General features: G+C 39.2%; 1 protein-coding gene across 5 annotated transcripts in view; it reads left to right on the forward strand.

Moving 5' to 3' along the window:
• CACNB2 (calcium voltage-gated channel auxiliary subunit beta 2) overlaps positions 1-17,991 on the forward strand; it is a 428,799-nt gene that overhangs the window by 252,833 nt on the left and 157,975 nt on the right. The window lies entirely within an intron of this gene.

Genomic DNA, 17,991 nt, shown 5'->3' on the forward strand with positions numbered 1-17,991 from the left:
TTTGCAGTGCATGGGCTTCTCGTTGTGATGGCTTCCCTTGTGTGGGGCACGGGCTCTAGGTTGTAAGGGCTTCAGTAGTTGCAGCATGTGGGCTCAGTAGTTGTGGCAAAGGGTCTTAGCTGCTCCATGGCATGTGGAATCCTCCCAGACCAGGGATTTAACCCATGTCCCATGCATTGGCTGGTGAATTCTTAACCACTAGACTACCAGGGAAGCCCTATAATGTTTTATAATTATTATAGTCCTTCCTAGCCCTCCATGAAATGGCTGGGGCATGTGATCAAGCCACTTAACAGAAATATAAATGAGTGTCACCTGGCCCAGCATTCGCTTTCGTCTCTTTGCTTTTAGGAATCAATGGCTATTGTACATCAAAAGCTGATTTTGTTTAGTTGTGGAATTTTCACTCAGTTTTCCAGACCATCATTTCCTGAAAAGTGAAAGTCACTCGGTCATGTCTTACTCTTTGTGACCCCATGGACTATACAGTCCATGAAATTCTCCAGGCCAGAATACTAGAGTGGGTAGCCTTTCCCTTCTCCAGGGCATCTTCTCAACCCAGGGATCAAACCCAGGTCTCTTGCATTGCAGGTGGATTCTTTACTAGCTGAGCCACCAGGGAAGCCCCATCATTTTCTAAAGTGCTTGCAAATAGTCAGGTTTTTGGCTTTTGGTGTCTGAGAGCCTATTTTAAGAGCACTGCCAAGCATAGTAAACTAATAGCACTGTGTTCCAGCTGAGGAAACAGTATCACTGTAGTAATGCACCCTAGCTTCCCATAAAAGGGCTTCTTTGTGGCCATGGTGTGTAGGAAACATGTACCACAATGGCAGTGAACATTCTCATGTGGTATGGAGCTGTATTCCAGCTCACTGACATCTAGCATTTTTCATCAGTTTTTTTTTTTCAATCATTTCAGAATTTGTTTTTAACCTTTGCTCCCAAGTGCTTAATGTCATTACAGTAATACAAAACAAATAGCCTGTATCCAAGGGACTAGCACAAATGTTGAAACAGTTCAGAACAAAGTTTGAAATTAACAAATGTAATTTCTAATTTTAGTATCAGATGTACTTGAGATTATTTTTGTACTTGAACTTGGGTTTGAAATGCTTATCAATATCTTATCATGTCTTTTTAAAAAGTCTTTTTAAAAGTCCTTGTAAGGCAATTTAGATTCTTTTAAAAAAAAAATCTCAATTCCCTGGTGAAAATATGTTAAATATAATTGAAAGTAATTGAATTGAGAGATTTATATGTAATAAAAGTTCCTATGGATAATTAAAAATTATTTTGTATTGATGTATAGTTTACAGCAAAGTGATTCAATTATACACATATCCATGTTGTGTGTGCTCACTCAGTCGTGTCTGACTTTTTGTGACACCATGGACTGCAGCCCTCCAGGCCACTCTGTCATGGAATTTTCCAGGCAAGAATACTAGAGTGGGTTTCCATTTCCTTCTCTAGGGGATTTTCCTGACCAAAGGATCCAACCCATGTCTCTTGCATTGGCAGGCAGATTCTTTACCACTGACATATAACTATATATCTATTATTTTGCAGATTGTTTTCCATTACAATTTATTACCAGGTATTGAGTGGAGTTCCCTGTGCTGTGCTATAGGTCCTTATTGGTTATGTGTTTTAATTTATCCCTCCCCCACCACCTTAGGTTAGGTAATCATAAGTTTGTTTTCTAAGTCTGTGAGTCTGTTTCTGTTTTGAAATAAGTTCATTTATAACAATTTATATTTCTTTGGATCATTTATAAGTATTAGTAAAATCTTACCCTAAGAAATGCTTTTTTTTAAACATTAAAAATATGTATTTACATACATATGCATATTATGATATCACATGTTCTCAATCATAAAATATGTAAAAGTTCACATTAATCTATACATAGTGAATATAAGGAAAAGTAAATGTTTCTTATATGCAAATAAAACTGAAGCTAAACTTTGAGTTATAGACACATTTTTGAAATTGTAGAAAGGTATTTTAAACCATATATTACTTTGAAATATTTTATCATTCAATTCAAATTCCATAATTACATCTCTGGTTCCTTAATATCTTGATGAATTGAGATGATAATTGGATCTAATTTTAGAAAAATGTATAAGTTTGACAGTTTAACTGTCAAGTAATAGCCCTGTGTGAAAGAATGACTTTCAGCTTTCTGGTTATAGTCTACTGAAAACCAAATTCCCTTGTAGATTTGTGTAGGAGCACAATAGAGGGAGGTAATTTCACTTCTTGTCAAATAGCAAAAATCTCCCCCAAAGCAACTGAACTCTAAACAGAGTAAGTTGAAATCACACACTTTCCTATTTCATGTGATTTTCTCATACTGTCCCTAAGAATGGTATTCTTACACTATTTCAGAATGAGAGTTGAAGATTTTCATTAGAAATTTCAAAATGGTCTTCTCTGGAATGGCCATTATTTTAACAGTAAAGATTATGTATATTACAAATTATAAAAAATAGGAAGTTATAATAAATAATAAAAGTTATTTTGTCTCTTGTTCTTTGCTGTCAGGTCACCATCATAATAAGCAAACTTTTTTTTTTGAAAGACTGGGCTGTGACGCCATTAGAGTGTTTCCAGGAATTTAAAGTGGTTGTGGAGTTAAAAGTTTTCAGAATGACACATATAAAACTCCTACTAAATAATAATACAGAATTGCATCCAGTATTGAAATCTTACTTTCTGTTGTCATTATCTCCATTGCGTGTGGCTGAGGCAGAATTTTCAAACTATCTAAGAATTGCACATAATCATGTTCTGTCAAACAGGAAAATGGATTGACCAGAAATTTTGTTCAGGTTTTTCGGTAAGATGCAGAAAAACCTGAACAAACTTTTTGGCCAACCCAGTATCTTGAGGAATGATGTTAACATTTTAAACAAAGCACTCCTGATAATGAGTTCCAGGTTTTCATTATTTTTCTGATAAAGACTATAAACCAATGCAGGAATTACTTCCTAGAATACACCCCAAAGAGTATTTTAGGAATACAAACATTGATGAATTACCCCCATAAAATACACACCTGTTGTATATGATTATTCACAGAAGCCGGTTTTTTCATGAATAATTTGCATCATTTTTTACATAATTCTTGCATAATTTAAGAAACCATATGCTCTATAATGAAGAAGAAAGTATTTAAAGTCTGCAATAGTGTTAAACAGTTACAGTATGAGTCACTATATATTTTTTTAAAGTGCTGCTCTAAGTGTGACAACAGAAACTTAAAGGATATGATGCTCATTTGAAGTATGCTATTAATTTAAAGCCGTAAATTCTTTAACTTAGGCCATTTTGGTGATTGTGACCAAATTTGGAACATTTCTTGTGTTAAGTATTGAAATGTTTTTAAAAATCTGAAAACTGTCTCAGAATATTCTTTGACATCTGAGAATTCAGTGTGTTTGTTCTATAAGGTGAGATCTACATAACTTGTTTCAAAAATTGACCCTGATAATTTTTCTAGGTTTTATAACTTGCCAGAACTGGTTAATTTTACTAGACTTCATAAAGAACAGTTATATATATATTTTTAAAAAGAATTTTTTTCAATTTAATTCCGAAGTCTATCTTCTACTTTTCTGCCTTGAGTCAAATATTCTATCTGTGCCACTAATTTTTTTTGAAGATTAGTCATTATTATTGAAGATGTTCTGTACTTTACTGTTGCACAGGAAGCAGCAGTCTAAACTTTGATGTTTTTAATGCATCCATACCAGAATTTTTATTTTTGTGAGGAAGTAATATTGCCATTTTCCTTTAAGATTATTGATATAGTTTTATTTTTTAATATTTGTTTTATATTGGAGTATAGTTGATTTACAATGTTGTGTTAGTTTCAGTTACCTACTTTGGCCACCTCTTGCGAAGAGTTGACTCATTGGAGAAGACGTTGATGCTGGGAGGGGTTGGGGGCAGGAGGAGAAGGGGATGACAGAGGATTAGATGGCTGGATGGCATCACTGACTCAATGGACGTGAGTCTGAGTGAACTCCGGGAGTTGGTGATGGACAGGGAGGCCTGGCGTGCTTCGATTCATGGGGTCGCAAAGAGTCGGACACGACTGAGTGACTGAACTGAACTGATAGTTGATTTACAATGTTGTGTTAGTTTCAGTTATCCAACAAAGTGATGCAGTTATACATACTCATGTATGTATTCTTTTTCAAATTCTTTTCTCATGTAGGTTGTTACAGAATACTCAGTTTTCTATAGTATAAAGTAGGTCCTTGTTGATTATCTATTTTACATATAGTGGTTTGTATAATTAATTCCAGATTTCCAAATGTGATTTTATTTTTAATAAGAGCCCTGTGTTAGCAAGAAATATATTTAAAATGCTGCGTTTGAGAGGACTACCTGATTTAAGAAGGTATATTTCCTGTTGTCTTGAAGAGGTTGGAACTGGGGCCAATAGTGAAAGTTGGAAGAAGGGAGAAAGTGTGTCGCTTTTCAGTTTAAAAAATAATAAGTGAACCCACTAAGAAGTAAGCCACCAACTTCCCATCTCTCGAAGTATTGTATCCTGCTTTGGTCACTCTCTGGCCAGTGCTGTTCAGTAGAACTTTTCCTCACGATGGAAATTTTCTATGTAGATGCTGTCCAATATGGCATCCTGGACATGACTTTGAGCAGAGGAGGCTAGCATGCTGCAGTCCGTGGGGTCACAAAAAGTCAGACACGACTTAGCAACTGAGCAATGACAATATGGCAGCCACTAACCATGAGTGACTGTTGAGCACTTGAAATGTGGTGACTGAAAAATTGAATTTGTGATTAAATCTGAATGGCTTCTACTGGGACATCCTTGGCAATCCATTTAAGACTGCATGCTCCCAATTCAGAATGCCTACGTTGAATTCCTGGTCAAAGAACTAGATCCTGCATGCCCCAACTAGAGATACTTCATACCACAACTAAGACCCAGCATAGCCAGACAGACAGACAGACAGACAAATGACTCCTTTCTACTCAGACTGTGCTCCACAGACCAGGAGTTCCAGCATCACATCCAAGCTTGTTAGGAATGCAGAATCCCAGGTCCCACCCCAAACCTACTGAAACAGAATCCACATTCTAGTGAGATTTGTCAGGTAATTCTTCAGGTCATTATCATTTTGCAGAGCTGGTCTGAAAGGCATTCTTACATAGACTCAATGGTTAGATGAAATGAGTGTTCCATTTCACTCAAGTCTGCAGTTTCCTTTCAGAGAAGTTAATTTTTGAGATTGGAAGAGAGGTTAAGAGCATAGACTTTGAGGTTACACAAGGAGTTGAAACCCAGCTATTCCACTCCTTGGCTTTGAGTGACTTTGGATAAATCAGCCTATTGAAGCCTCAGCTCCCCTTCTGTCAAATTGGGGTTCTCACGAAATGGTACCTGTCCAGCTACCGTGAAGGTGAACTGACATAATGTTAGTAAAGTGTTTACAGAGTAAACCATCAATAAAGGATTTTTTTTTCCTTTTATTTTATTTATTTTTGGCTGTGCATGGTCTTTGTTGCTATGCGCAGGCTTTCTCTACTTGCAGTGAGCAGGGTCTACTCTTTGTTACCATGCGTGGGCTACTCTTTGTTGCCATGCATGGGCATCTCATTGCGGTGGCTTCTCAGGTAAAGCACAGGCCGTAGAGTGTATGGGCACAGTAGTTGTGGCACTCAGGCTTAGTTGCTCCAGGGCATGTGGGATCTTCCAGGACTGGGATCGAACCTGTGTTCCCTGCATTGGCACTCTAATTCTCAACCACTGTACCACCAGGGAAGCCCTAAAGGTTGGTTTTAACCGCTGTTATTGTTAACGCATATTACATGCCTTTCAAAGTAAGATAAGCAGACTAAACTTAGCAGGCCTAGATGATTGGATATATCTTTCTTCCAAATCACAATTAGCTTTGCAAAGTCTAAACGATGGTTACCTGTCTTTAAGAAAAGAAGATCTGAAGTCTTCTGGTGTGATTTTTTTTTTCACATATTTTATATTTAGGATTAAAGTGAGAAATAGTGACCCAGCCTCTTTGAACCATCAAAGGGTCCTTAAACTGGCAATCAGAGAGCAAAGCAGTCACTTCATTCCTTTAAAATTCCTCTTTGCCTTCCTATGCTAGAGATTATGGAATCCCTCCCCCCCCAAAAAAATGTCTTAAAAGTTCTGGCCCCCTCTCTTACTCATGGTTGGGTCACAGCAAAGTAAGTTCTGCTGTCCTGGTTACACAGTGTGGAGGGATATGTCTGGCAGGCCTCCTTGGGAGTACAGCCAGATTTTCCTTTTCAGCAAATTCTGTTTCAAAAAGAATGAACCCAGGGTGAGCTCAAGCTATTAGTCACAAGTTTTCATCTTTATTAAATGGAGCTTCATCAGGGAGCTAGCCTGAGTGGGGGTGGGAACAGTCTGCTAGTTAAAAATAAAAGCTCATACTTATTTAAAATTCCCATCATTCTTTTGGCACTAAAAAAGTCATCCATGCTTACAGAATATAATTTCCAAAGTACTTTCTGTGATTTAACCATTCTGTCATCGTTGGACATTTAGATTGCTTTGCACATGCATACATGTATGTGTGTATATTACATACATGTGTGTGTGATCCCCTGGTGAACATTCTCATACATAAATTTTTTTCTGCATCTTTATTTCCTTCACATAGATTCTAAAAAACAGAATTACTGAATATGTACTTTTAGAAGAGAAATATGTCTTGACAAATGGCTGTTCAGAAACATTGCATTAATTTAGAAGTCTTCCACCAGCAGTGTTTGAGTTCATTTCACTATAATATTGATTGTCACTTTTAAAAAGATTAATTTGATGCAATGGAATACTATTCATACATTAAAAAGTAGGAAATCCTGCCATTGGTGGCATCATGGATAAATCTTGAGGGCACTGCAGTAAGTGAAATAAGTCAGACAGAGAAAGACAGATACTGTATGATCTCACTTAGATGTGGAGTCTTAAAAAAGAAAACAACTCAGAACAGATTGGTAGTTGGCTGAGCTGGGGGGTGATGGGGTGTGAAATGAGTGAAGGTGGTACAAACTTCCAGTTATAAAATAAATCTTGGGAGTATAATGTACAACATGGAGACTCTAGTTAGCAATACTTTATTGTCCATTTGAAATTTGCTAAGAGGGTAGATCTGAAAAGTTCTCATCATAAGAAGAAAATTATACCAGTGTGTGGTGATGGCTGTTAATTAAACTCACAATAGGTACATATAGCAAATCATTACGTTGTACATTTACAATGAATACAGTGTTATATACCAAGTTACATCTTAATTTTAAAAAGAGATCAATATAAACACGGTGATTGAAGTAGTCTCTGGAGTCACCTGCTCTGAGTTCAGGCCTTGGCTCTGTCACTTGCTGTGTGACATTTCAGGCACACTCACTTGACTTGTAAAACAGGAAAAGTAGTTTTACCTACTGCATGGGTTGTTGTGAGGACTAAGGTAGTTACTCATGCATGCTGAGTCACTTCAGTAGTGTCTGATTTTCTTTTTCAACTCCATGGACTAGATCCTGCCAGGCTCATGTGTCCATGGGATTCTCCAGGCAGGAATACTGAAGTGGGTTGCCATACCTTCTCCAGGGAATCTTTTTGAGCCAGCGATCTAACCCACATCTGTTACACCTCCTACATTGGCAGGCAGGTTCTTTACCACTAGCATCACCTGGGAAGACCCACCACTCAGTTCAGTTCAGTCACTCAGTCGTGTCCATCTCTTTGCGAACTGTAAAGAGACCCCATGAACCGCAGCACGCCAGGCCTGCATGTCCATCACCAACTCCCAGAGTCCACCCAAACCCATGTCCATCGAGCCGATGATGCCACCCAACCATCTCATCCTCTGTCATCCTCTTCTCCTCCTGCCCTCAATCTTTCCCAGCATCAGGGTCTTTTCCAATGAGTCAGCTCTTCGCATCAGATGGCTAAAGTATTGGAATTTCAGCCTCAACATCAGTCCTTCCAATGAACACCCAGGACTGATCTCCTTTAGGATGGACTGGTTGGATTGCCTTGCAGTCCAAGGGACTCTCAAGAGTCTTCTCCAACACCACAGTTCAAAAGCATCAATTTCTCAGTGCTCAGCTTTCTTTATAGTCCAACTCTCACATCCACACATGACCACTGGAAAAACCATAGCCTTGACTAGATGGACCTTTGTTGGCAAAGTAATGTCGCTGCTTTTGAATATGCTGTCTAGGTTGGTCATAACTTTCCTTCCAAGGAGTAAGCATCTTTTAATTTCATGGCTGCAATCACCATCTGCAATGATTTTTGAGCCTAGAAAAATAAAGTCAGCCACTGTTTCCACTCTTTCCCCATCTATCTGCCATGAAGTGATGGGACTGGATGCCATGATCTTCGTTTTCTGAATGTTGAGCTTTAAGCCAACTTTTTCATGCTCCACTTTTACTTTCATCAAGAGGCTCTTTAGTTCTTCTCTGCTTTCTGCCATAAGGGTGGTGTCATCTGCATATCTGAGATTATTGATATTTCTCCCGGCGATCTTGATTCCAGCTTGTGCTTCCTCCAGCCCAGAGTTTCTCATGATGTACTCTGCATATAATGATCAGTGGAGAAATAACTCCAGAAAGAATGAAGGGATGAAGCCAAAGCAAAAGCAACACCCAGTTGTGAATGGGACTAGTGATAGAAGCAAGATTCAGTGCTGTAAAGAGCAATATTGCATAGGAACCTGGAATGTTAGGTCCATGAATCAAGGCAAATTGGAAGTCAAACAGGAGACGACAAGAGTGAACATCAACATTCTAGGAATCAGTGAACTAAGATGGTCTGGAATGGTTGAATTTAACTCAGATGACCATTATATGTACTACTGTGAGCAGGAAACCCTTAGAAGAAATGGAGTAGCCATCATAGTCAACAAAAGAGTCTGAAATGCAGTACTTGGATGCAAGCTCAAAAATGAGAGAATGACCTCTGTTCATTTCCAAGGCAAGCCATTCAATATCACAGTAATTCAAATCTATGCACCGACCAGTAATGCCAAAGAAGCTGAAGTTGAACAGTTCTATGAAGACCCACAAGACCTTCTAGAACTAACACCCAAAAAAGATGTCCTTTTCATTATAGGGGACTGGAATGCAAAAGTAGGAAGTCAAGAAACACCTGGAGTAACTGGCAAATTTGGCCTTGGAGTACAGAATGAAGCAGGGCAAAGGCTAATAGAGTTCTGCCAAGAGAACGCACTGGTCATAGCAAACACCCTCTTCCAACAACACAAGAGAAGACTCTACACGTGGATATCACCAGATGGTCAACACCGAAATCAGATTGATTATATTTTTTGCAGCCAAAGATGGAGAAGCTCTATACAGTCAGCAAAAACAAGATTGGGAGCTCACTGTGGCTCAGATCATGAACTCCTTATTGCCAAATTCAGACTGAAATTGAAGAAAGTTGAGAAAACCACTAGACCATTCAGGTATGACCTAAGTCAAATCCCATATGACTATACAGTGGAAGTGAGAAACAGATTTAAGGGACTAGATCTGGTAGACAGAGTGCCTGATGAACTATGGACGGAGGTTCATGACATTGTACAGGAGACAGGGATCAAGACCATCCCCAAGACCCACCACTAGAACCATCTATATGTAAATCATCTAGAACAGTAATTTTGCACACAGCAGAAGTTATGTGCCATCTGTTAGGATCATTGTTAGGGGGTGTGTATGGCCAAGAGGCCTACCTGACATTTTAGGAGTGTTGCCTTTTTTTATTTTAATTTTTACATTATTTTGAACTATAGTTGCTTTACAATGTTGTGTTAGTTTCTGCTGTACAGCAGAGTGACTAAGTTATACATATTCATGTATCTATTTTTTCAGAATTGTTTCCCACATAGGTTATTACAGAGTGTTGAGCAGAGTTCTCTGTGCTATACAAATACAGTAGGTCCCTGTTGGTTATTTTATTTTAGCTGATATTTCTTTTCGGCTGTGCTGGGTCTTCACGGTGGCATGAAGTCTTTCTCTAGTTGCTGCGCATGGACTGAGTTGTGGCACACGGGCTCAGCGGTTGCAGCCCTCAGGCTTAATAGCTCTGCTTCCTGTGGGATCTTAGCTCCCCGGCCATGGATCGAACCCATGTCCCCTGCACTGGAAGTAGATTCTTAACCACTGGACCACCAGGGAAGGAAAGTTTCTAATTATCTGTTTTAAATATAGTAGTGTATATATGTCAATCTCCAAATCCCAATTTGACGCTCCGCCCAAGGAGTGTTGCCTATTTGATGACTGTGTACCACGAAGGGGGAAGTCTCTTAAGGGACTGAGAACTTTTGCTTTTACTCACCTTTAGGCCCCATGAACCAAAAAGGAATTTCATTCAATGAAAAATTTCCCAGTTTTGATTTGGTTCTACACAACTGCAGTGAGAAATTCTCAGTCCCTTGATGCTCCCCAAAGACCATGCTTTGTGGTTATAATTTCCAAGTGAAGGAGCTCAACAGTTTGGCCACCAACATCTTCTACTACAACCCTCTCTGTCTTGGGAGCCACTGAGTGCCCGCCCAACGGGCTACTGGCAGTCCAAACTATGTGCAGCTCTCCCTGGAGGTTTTCTCTGTATCAGGAAGCACACTAGAGCCTCTTATTTAGAGGGATAGGGGGTGGGGAAGCAAAAGAGAACAAAACTTTGTGATAAAATGCAAAATCATTGACCGAAGGAAGATCACGTTTTCCTACAGACCAGGCAACTTCAGCTCAGCCCATACTATTCAGAGATCACAAAGAAACTTCTTTTCTTCTTGGAGAAGTTTCTCATGATCTGTGATGAAGGCAGAGCAAGCCCTCTTATTTCATTCATCATTTGACATTTATCGAACCCTTTCTTTAAGCCAGTTCTTGACTCCCTCCTGCCCTGAACTCAGGTTGATTTGTATCTCATTCTACTTTGATATTCTGAATTCCTGTTTCTCTTTGTCCCTAGCTAAGCTTGACAGTCTTCCTTAAAGGTCCACAACCTGCTGTGCAGAGCTGATGATGAGGAGGGGAGTGGGGAAGAGGAGAAGGATAAAGACAGCAGCTATTGTTTATGGAATATTTATGTGTAAGGCACTAATATAAGTGATTTACATATACTGATTATTCAAAACTTTTTTTTTTTTTTTTTTTTACTATCCACAATTTATAGACGGGGAAGCTGAGTTTGGAGAGAGTTTCAAAGGTGCCCACGGTCACATAGCTAATAAAAGGTAGAACCAGAATTCAAACTTAAGTCAACCCCTGGTCAAATCAAACCCTCCAATTGTTCTTTGCCGCTCCTCTCAAGGTTTCTCCACTTGCATTCTTAAGCCTTAGGAGTTAGCCTATATATTCTTTCAGATTTTTCCTTAGAGATTTTTGTTTTTATTTCATGGTTAAGGTTTTAGAATTGTGAAACCTATCAGTCTTTGATTTCCTTTGAGGGATGGCTTAGATGGTAAAGAATCTGCCTGCAATGCAGGAGACATGGATTCAATCCCTGGGTTTGGGAAGATCCCCCAGAGGACAGCATAGCAACCCACTCCAGTATTCTTGCCTGGAGAATCCCCTTGGACAGAGGAGTCTGGTGGCTACAGTCCGTGGGGTCTTAGAGTCGGACATGACTGAGTGACTAAGCACAGCACAGCACACCTTTACGCATAGATTCCTGGAAAATCCAGGTGTCATTGGTACACATTCATATTGGTATTCTCTCCAAGAAGATACTGATGTTCAACCCTGAAAGGAATAGATGTGACTGTAAAAAATAATAATAACCTTCTTCCTTCCCTAACCCCATTTGCATCTGAATGCCTGCATTGATTTAGAGAATAAATAATTACAGGTACATCAGGGTGAGTTAGTGACTCAGGATAGACAGAATGACAGAGGAAATAGAAACCGTAAAGATACAAAACATACAGTCATGTTTTGAAGGACATTGAAAGGGCTGCTTGGATCACCTCGAAAGCCATACTAAGCATGACAGTTGATGAAGGAGAAAAACGTGAACACAAGATGTCATTTGAGGTTTCCAGAAGGTAGAGAAGCTTAGTGGAAGGACAGTGGCTGAGAGGTGCCAGGTAGAACTGAGGGGAGGGGTGCAAGGGACAGATGGAATTATAAGATCTCCTTCAGGTGTTAATCCTGAGTTAATAAGGAAGGGAGGAGGTAGCTCTTTGGTTTAGAGTGAAGGAAAAAGGGTAGCTTGAGAGATAAAGATGAGAGGGCTTCCCTGGTGGCTCAGACAGTAATGTGGGAGACTGTGGGTTCAATCCCTGGGTTGGGAAGATTCCCCTGGAGAAGGGAACGGCTACCCACTCCAGTATTCTGGCCTGGAGAATTCCCATGGACTCTGTAGTCCATGGGGTCGCAAAGAGTCAGACATGACTGAGCAACTTTCACTAATAAAATTAGTCAAAGCTCGTGAATTGCTGAGTCCTGTTTCAAAGGACATCTCTTGTCGTCACCAGGTGGATTTTCCTTATTCTATTGCCCTCTCAGTGACATACTTAGCCCCTCCTGTCGTGTATAACAGAACAGAGAAGCCCTACCTGGCACTCGTTCCTGGGCACCTCTGTACCCGCACTATCCTTTCCAAGTATTATTTAACATCACAACAACTCCATACAGGGGGTGCTGTCTCCTCATTTTCCAGGCACAGAAACTCAGCCTTAAAGATGTTCAGTAACGCATCCAGTGTCACCCAACAGAGTGTAAAGTTTAACATTTGTTACCCTGCCCCCTAAAGAAAAGTCCCTTTGAGATTAATGGGGGAACTTTTCATCTCATTTATCTAGAGTGAATGTACATATATACAGTGGAATATTATTCAGCCATTAAAAGGAATGAACTAATGCCATTTGCAGCAACATAGATGGACCTAGAGATTATCATGCTAAATAAGGTAAGCCAGAAAGAGATAAATATCACATGATATAACTTACAAGTGGAGTCTAAAATATGACACAAATGAACTCATCTACAAAACGGACTCACAGACATAGAGAACAGGCTTGTGGTTACCAAGGGGGTAGAGAAGTGAAGGTAGAGATGAAGTGGGAGTTTGGGATTAGCAGATGCAAACTAATTTATAGAGGATGGATAAGCAACAAGATTCTGCTGTGTAGCACAGGGAACTATATTCAATATCCTGTAATAAACCATAATGGGAAAGAATATTAAAAATTATATATATGTATACCTGAGTCACTTTGCTATACAGCAGAAATTAATACAACATTGTAAATCAACTATACTTCAATAAAATTTTTCAAGTTCTTTAGTAAAGACAGAAGGCTGTGTTTCAGAGGTAACCTGAGGAGCAGTTCCTACTTTTTGTGATGTTAGAGATTGAAAGTGACAGAGAGATGAGTGTTTTGTTGCATGCTATTCTTTTTTATTTGTTGTCCTGTAATTTCACCACCCTCCCCACTTTGTATATCAATGCTGGAAAGGAGAAAGATACATGTATCTTTATTAATGTAAAGATTATTTCAATGTGCTAATAAGGATGAAGTTCATCATTAATCATTTTCCAAATTCTCTGAGAGATATTATTTACTCTTTGCATTCTGTTTTCACAGCTGTGCATTAGGAAAATGTCAGGCACTTGAAATTAGAAAAAGCAGCTTTTAATTGGAGAAGACTCTTGAGAGTCCCTTGGACTGCAGAGATCGAACCAGTCCATCCTAAAGGGGATCAGTCCCGGGTGTTCATTGGAGGGACTGATGTTGAAGCTGAAACTCCAATACTTTGGCCGCTTGATGTGGAGAGCTGACTCATTGGAAAAGACCGTGATGCTGGGAAAGATTGAAGGCAGGAGAAGGGGACAACAGAGGATGAGATGGTTGGATGGCATCACTGACACAATGGACATGGGTTTGGGTGAACTCCAGGAATTGGTGATGGACAGGGAAGCCTGGTTCATGCTGAGGTTCATGGGGTCACAAAGAGTTGGACACGACTGAGCGACTGAACTGAACTGAATTGATGAAGACCTAAAACAAAACTTTTTACTAAGTAATTTAGTTCCTTGAAACTGAGAAATAGAAGGCAATATTTATCACAAAATACTGCTAGTGAGAAGTGAAAATTCAGTTCTCCTTGAGTTTTATATGGGATGCATGGGGTTCTGGTCTCTGAGCAATGATCTTGGTCTTCAAAGGCCTGGACTTGATAATCAGTTGTTCAGTCACTAAGTTGTGTCCAATTCCTTGAGACCCCATGGACTACAGCATGCCAGGCTTCCCTGTCCTTCACTATCTATCTCCTGGAGTTTGCTTAGATTCATGTTCACTGAGTCGGTGATGCCATCCAACCATCTCATCCTCTCTCATCCCCTTCTCCTCCTGCCCTCAATCTTTCCCAGCATCAGGGTCTTTAACAATGACTTGTCTCTTCACATCAAGTGGCCAAAGTATTGGAGGTTCAACTTCAACATCAGTCCTTCCAGTGAATATTAGATGTGATTATCAGTAGATGCAGACAGTGAATGACTGGATGAATGGTGTTGCCTGTGTCTCTGTTTGAAGGATGGTTTAATTTTCCTGATTTAAGAATGTGTTGAAAACTACCATGAAGCTGCCCCCACATGCCTTGCACATGAATTTGGAGAAGACAACTCTTTTCTCATCCATTGAAGCAGTCACTGGTTTGAAAACCATCTGTACTAAGATATTAATTTAAGTATAAATAATTTCTATTAGGAAATATTTCTAGAAGGGAGGAAATTTTTCTTGTGACACAGAATTGTCCTCCAAAAATAAACCCTTTTTGCTCTTGTAAAAAAAAAAAAAAAAAAGGAATTGGAATACAGAATAATTTGATTAAGTATCAGTACTGTGTGAGCTGTATAATTTTAAGTCTGGCATATCAGACTTAATACAGTAATACAGAAGTTGACAAACTTCCTGTCAAGGCCAGATAGGAAATATTATGGGCTTTCAGGCCATACATTCTCTCTTATCCACTCAGCTTTGCTTTTGTAACGCAAAAGAAGCCACAGGAAATGTAGAATTGACTGAGCGTGATTGTGTGCCAATAAAGTTTTATTTATGGATACACAAATGGGAATTTCACGTAATTTTCATGTCATGTGATATTGTTCTCTTGATTGTTTTGAGCTACTTACGAACATTATTCTTAGCTCCCGAGGCGTATAAAAAGAGGCAGTGGGCTGGCAGGTCCCTGCTAGAATCTGTGTGGTTAGAGTCCTGAAGATATTTTTATACCAGGAAATGTGTAATGCTGTCTCCCTGAGCCTGGTATAAAATCTGGGAATGTACTATAGATGTCCTTGTGTAAAGAGCTATTTTTTTAAGATTTCTAAAAATTATGTTTGCCAGCACAAATGACCTTTGCTCCTAATTCAGATGTCATGTTTAAATTTCTACCTGGATCTGGAAATTGAATGAAAATGATGATTATGAAATACACACGGTCCTTGAACTCTTCCTTTTGGCTGTTTGGATGGGTCATTGTCTTTATGTTAATTGGAATCCAAGAACATGATATTTCCACTGCTTGTGAAAGGTATTATTATTAGAGGAAAGGTCTAGCCATGAGCTTGTGTGTGTGTGTTTGTGTGTGTGTGTGTTTCAGGGCAGAGCAGGGAGGGGGTAGTATGAAGGAGCAGAAACCTGGGAGGATTAAATTACAAGGACCAGTGACAAAGAAAACTCAAGACAGCATAGTTGGTGATATGTCAACATTTTAATTCTGAATGAGTGCTAATTGGGTATCTTAGTGCTGAAATTATTTGTTACCTAAAACACTGACACAATCTGAAGGTTTCTGATTTTTATAATTATATAGCACACACAGAATTTCTTTCTCTAGATGTGATTGCTTTTTTACAGAATGTATTTGAGGCACTCGCTGTAGATCAATTAATAATTCAGAACTGTAATTATTAGACTCCATGGTGACTTGGTAGTAAAAAAAAAAAAAAAATCTTCCAGACTCAGCCTATGAACAGTTTGAGGCTGGTTGAAATTTCAAACTTCAACTTAAGAAATGAAAAAAATATCTCCCCTTCCTCCCTTCCCTACAACCCACCCCGCCCCGCCTCCCCAGAACAAAAAAAAAGCAGGAGCAGGCCTTGCTTCCTAGAGCTGACTTTCTATCATATTTGTTAGCTTATTTAAGTTTGAAAGCGTATGAGAATTTCTCTGTCCAAAACCATGTTGAGGTTTCTTGTAATATTTTTTTTTATTGTGGTAAAATATATGTAGCAAAATTTACCATTTTAACCATTTTTTAAATTTGTTTTTAATTGAAGGATAATTGCTTAACAATATTGTGTTGGTTTCTCCATATATTAACATGCATCTGCCACAGATATACATATGTTGCCTCCCTCTTGAACCTCCTTCCCACCTCCCTTCCCATCCCACCCCTTGAGGTTGTCACAGAGACCCGCATTGACTTTCCTGAGTCATACAGGAAATGCCCCCTGGCTATTTTACATATGGCACTGTGTATGTTTCCATGCTCCTCTCTCCATCTGCCCAACCCTCTTCTTCCCCCAGTGTGTTGACAAGTCTGTTCTCTTATCTCTGCATCTCCATTGCTGCCCTGAAGATAGATTCATCAGTACCATCTGTCTAGATTCCATATATATGCATTAACGTATGATATTTGTTTTTCGGTTTCTGACTTACTTCACTCTGTATAGTAGACTCTAGGTTTATCAACCTCTTTAGAACTGACTCAAATGTGTTCCTTTTTATGACTGAGTAATATTCCAGTGTATATATGTACCACAGCTACTATTTTAACCATCTTTAAGTATACAGTTTTGTGGCATCAGGTACGTGTGTTACACATGAATTCCCTGCCCTTTCATGGCCCCAGCCCTTGGGACCCACAATCTACTTTCTGTCCCTGTGCATGTGACCTCTGCTGATACTTCCTGGAAGTAGAACCATATAGTATTGGTCCTTTTGTGATTGGCCTCCGTCCTCAGCATAATACCTTCAAGATTTTTTTTAATAAAAGCTATTTTAAAAATTTTAAATGAAAACTTCTAGCTTTAATGCAGTCAGTTTTAAGCTTTTATCTTAAGAACAAGTGTTCCTAATTCCTTTTAAAATATATATACACACATATATATAACTTTTAGGTAGTTTTTTATAATTTATTTGTTTCTGGTTGTGTTGCGTCTTCATTGCTGCACGCAGGCTTTCTCTAATTGCAGTGAGTGGAAGTTACTCTGCCTGGGATTCTTATTACAGTGGCTTTTCTAGTTGCAGAGCACAGGCTCTAGGGCGCACGACCTTCAGCAGTTGTAAAGCATGGGCTTAGTTGCTACACAGCATGTGGGATCTTCCTGGGCCAGGGATTGAAGCTGCATCCTCTGCGTTGGCAGGCAGCTTCTTAACCACTGGTGTGTTAAGTCGCTTCATTCATGTCTGACTCTTTGCAACCCCATGGACTGTAGCCGCCAGGCTCACTGTTCATGGGATCCTCCAGGCAAGAATACTAGAGTAGGTTGCCATTTTCTTCTCTAGAGGATCTTCCTGATCCAGGGATCGAACCCACATCTCCTGTGTCTCCTGCATTGCAGATGGATTCTTTACCACTGAGACACTGGGGAAGCCCCACTGGACCACCAGGGAAATCCTAAAAAAAAAATATATATATATATATATTATATATATATAATATGTATTAGTCTTAACTGGATCACCAAGCCACATTTTCATTTTAGCTTTGGTTTAATCAAACAATAAAAGGTTTTATTAGTTGAAAGTCCTGGAGTCTTACTGTCTAACTATGAAAACCAAAGTGCACTCTTTGCATGTGGGTCAAGAACTATTTTTGAGGAAGGTCCTGCTTAAAATTCTTTTTCAAAGTAAGTGAGAAATGATTCATTCGAGAAACTGATTGTTGCAGGTTATTTTTAGAGGAAGGCGCATCAGGCTATTCTGAATTTTTTATATCACTAAAGACAAG

Source organism: Bubalus kerabau, chromosome 13 (assembly GCF_029407905.1).
Source record: "Bubalus kerabau isolate K-KA32 ecotype Philippines breed swamp buffalo chromosome 13, PCC_UOA_SB_1v2, whole genome shotgun sequence".
In the NCBI taxonomy this organism is placed as follows: Eukaryota; Metazoa; Chordata; class Mammalia; order Artiodactyla; family Bovidae; genus Bubalus; species Bubalus kerabau.